The sequence below is a fragment of the Carlito syrichta genome, unplaced genomic scaffold (genome assembly GCF_000164805.1).
Source record: "Carlito syrichta isolate Samal-C Ts95f unplaced genomic scaffold, Tarsius_syrichta-2.0.1 Scaffold137389, whole genome shotgun sequence".
Lineage (NCBI taxonomy): Eukaryota > Metazoa > Chordata > Mammalia > Primates > Tarsiidae > Carlito > Carlito syrichta.
This window is the reverse complement of record NW_007081485.1, coordinates 8,427-12,163: the sequence shown is the minus strand read 5'-3', so window position 1 is coordinate 12,163 and position 3,737 is coordinate 8,427. Positions and strand designations below refer to the sequence as shown.

At 50.6% G+C, this 3,737-nt stretch overlaps 1 protein-coding gene across 1 annotated transcript in view; it reads right to left on the bottom strand.

The window, feature by feature from the left end:
* The window catches only part of HDHD5 (haloacid dehalogenase like hydrolase domain containing 5), a gene marked incomplete at both ends in the record, with an annotated part of 42,592 nt that overhangs the window by 30,570 nt on the left and 8,285 nt on the right, over positions 1-3,737 (bottom strand). The gene's annotated exons all lie outside the window — the stretch shown is intronic.

Below are 3,737 nucleotides of genomic sequence, written 5' to 3'. Positions count from 1 at the left end.
ACCTCATCTCTACAACAAATCAAAAATTAGCCGGGCGTGGTAGTGCACGCCTGTAGTTCCAGCTACTTGTAAGGCTGAGGCAGAAGGATTGCCAGAGCACAGCAGGTTGAGGCTGTGGTGGCCGGGAGCGGTCACAGCACTCCAGTCTGGGAGACGGAATGAGACTCCAACTCAAAAAATAAAATAAAATAAAATGATGTATAGCATGACATTTTTTTTTGGAGTCGGAATCTCACTCTGTCGCCCAGGCTGGAATATAGTGGTACACTCACAGTCACCACAGCCTTGACCTGCTGAGTTCAAGCAGTCCTTCCACCTCAGACCTCCAAGTAGCTGGAACCAAAGGCATGAGTCAGTACTCCTGGCTAATTTCTTTTTATGTAGGCTCCAATCAGATTCTTTATGAAAATCTCCAGCAAAATAAACTTAACATGGCCTGTATAGTTAAAAAAACACTCTTGCTGTAACTATTAATATGTGAATAGGCTAGGGTGGGCAGGGGGGCTCTGTCCTGTAATTCCAACACCTTGCGAGGGCAAGGTGAGAGGATTGCCTGAGCCCTGGAAATGGAGACCACCCTGGACAACATGGCGAGACCTCATCTCTACAATAAATCAAAAAATTAGCCGGGCATGATGGCGTGCACCTGTAGTCTCAGCGACTTGGAAGGCTGAGGTAGAAGGATCACGTGAGCCCAGTAGGCCAAGACTGCGATAGCTATGATTGTGTAACTGCACTCCAGCCTGGGGGAAAATGTATGACTCCGACTCAAAAAAAAAAATCTGTTTTGTAAATGTGTGTGTGCATATTAAAGATGACATTGCAACCGGGCTCGGTGGCTCAGCCTGTAATCCCGCGCCTTTGGGAGGCTGAGGTGAGTGGATTGCCTGAGCCCGCAGGTTCGAGACCCACCTGGTCAACCTGGCGAGACCTCATCTCTACAATAAATCAAAAAATTAGCTGGGCGTGGTAGTGCATGCCTGTAGTTCCGGCTACTTGAGGCGGAAGGATCGCCGGAGCCCAGCAGGTCGAGGCTGCGGTGGCTGGAAGCATGCCACCGCACTACAGTCTGGGCGATGCAGTGAGACTCCAACCCAAAATAAATAAATAAACAAACCAAAAAAAAACATAGTATACATAAAGTGCTCACATTGTAGTTTCATGGTGCCCCAATGATCCACCTGATTGTAATGAAATCATGGATGAGAAACATTCAAACCTGACTCACTTGTCTGGGGTTCAGAAACATCAAATATTTCTAAACATGCATATCACAGCTGCAAAAATAAAGGCCTAGAGAGGCGAAGGCTCTGGACCCAAAGCTTGGTTGTGCAGCTATAGTTCCCGGTGCGTGGAAAAGCACTTCATACGCAGATTGAAAGGACATAACATAGAGTCAGTATACTCGATGAGCAGCCATTTTAACGTTCCTTAGAACCGGCATGATTCTCCAGCAGCTCACTTTATTTTACTCTCTAATCCACTAGCTAGGGACAGAACCGGCTTCTCAGAGGCAGCTATTGATAATTGCTTTACAACCCCCTCCCCAGCTTATTTTGTATCAATTAGCTTTTCTATTTCTTTTTTTTTTTTTTTGAGTTGGAGTCTCACTCTGTCGCCCAGACTGGAGTGCAGTGGCCGCTCCCGGTCATCGCAGCCTCGACCTGCTGGGCTCCGGCGATCCTTCCGCCTCAGTCTTCCAAGTAGCTGGAACTACAGGCACGCGCTACCACGCCCGGCTAGTTTTTGACTTATTGTACAGATGAGGTCTCGCCAAGTTGCCCAGGCGGGTCTCGAACCCGCGGGCTCAGGCAATCCACTCACCTCAGCCTCCCAAAGGTGCGGGATGACAGGCTGAGCCACCGAGCCCAGCTAGCTTTTCTACTTCAAGTGTGTGCCTCCACCTATAAGACCCGAGCAAGGTAACTGTCATGTGACTAACCCACCCATCTGCCAGCCATCCATCACCTAATGTCAGTACCTGAGCATACCTGCTCTCTGTGATGAAGTGGACCAGATCACCATTCAATCACCTTAAGGACCTTCCTCCATCAAAGGGAAAGTTTAAAAAGGATTCAACTTCGAGCAGACACCGCCATTGCTCTGCTAAGCTGTGGTTCAGCCACATGCTCTTTGAGCTGTGGCCGCCATGTTTCCTAAGCTTTGGTCCCCTATCCTGACTTGGAGAGGTGAATCTCCCATCTCTTTTCTCTCTTCTCTCTCTATTGTACTTTCTAATTTACTTTCTAAATAAACTATATTTTCTAATCTACCCACTGTGCAATTCTTTGCATCTTTCGCGCATGCGGCATCGCAAAACCCCACCCCGGCGGGTCTGACCTAACATTTGAGGCCCCACTGGGATATATTTTTTAACTAGCATTAGGGTGGCCCACGCCTATAGTCCCAGCTACTCGGTAGACTGAGGCGGGAGGATTGCCTGAGCCCAGGAGGCCAAGGCTGTACTGAGCCAGGATCCCATCACTGCACTTCAGCCTGTGCGCCAAAGTGAGATTCCCCCCTCCAAAAAGAGAGATCAAAATGATTCCTTTTAACAAAAAAAAAAAAGAGGAAGTGAGGGCTGGCCTAGTGTCCTGGCACAGGCACCCGCCAGCTGTTCGACCATAGAATGGGTTCTTTAAAACTGAACTCCTTGGGCGCCGTGTCTCACGTTTGTAATCTCAGCACTTTGGGAGGCCGAGGCGAGAGAACTGCTTGAGCTCAGGGGTTCGAGACCAGCCTGGGCAACATGGTCGAGACCTCATCTCTATAGTAAATCAAAAAATTAGCCAGGCATGGTGGTGAGCGCCTCTATGGTTCCAGCTACTTGGAAGGCTGAGGCAGAAGGATTGCCCAAGCCCAGCAGGTCGAGGTTACAGTGGCCCTGAGTGCGCCACTACACTCCAGCCTGGGTAATGCAGCAAGACCCCAACTCAAAAACAAATAAATAAAACTGGAAACAAGCTTCAGTTTTCTTTATTTTCTTTATTTTATTTTTTAATGTATTTATTTAATTTTTTTTGAGTTGGAGTCTCACTCTGTCGCCCAGACTGGAGTGCAGTGGCCGCTCCCGGCCACCGCAGCCTCGACCTGCTGGGCTCCGGCGATCCTTCCGCCTCAGCCTTCCAAGTAGCCGGAATTACAGGCATGCACTACCACGCCCAGCTGATTTTTTGATTTATTGTAGAGATGAGGTCTCGTTGCCCGGGCGGGTCTCGAACCCGCGGGCTCAGGCAATCCACTCACCTCAGCCTCCCAAAGGCGCGGGATCACAGGCTGAGCCACCGAGCCCGGCTAAGCTTCAGCTTCCTAATGCCAAGGTCACCCTGTCCTCCAAAGCTGTTTTTTTGACCAGTTGACACATCACGACGGGGCCTGGCACAAATGAGGGGCACCGCCTCACGCCTCTCCCTCCCTGGGTCCAGGTAAAAGGCCCGCACCCAATCCACATTCCCTTCTGACTGTCCCCGCTGGGTGCAGCTCCTGGAGGGGCCCATCCGAGAACCCACATCTCTTGGACGTGTGGCTGGAAGTCATCACCAAAATTTTCCCATCGTGAAGATGAAAGGGCAAGAGCAAGACGCCTGCCCGGACGGGAAAAGCAGGAACGAGTGAACTGCCGAGTAACTTCGGGGCCCAAGAGCAGCCAGGGGCCAAGAAACCATACCGATGAGCGCTTTGGGGGTCTTCGCCCCTAGGCCCACGGCGGGGCAAACCGCCTCTGTGCCTCGGAGGGG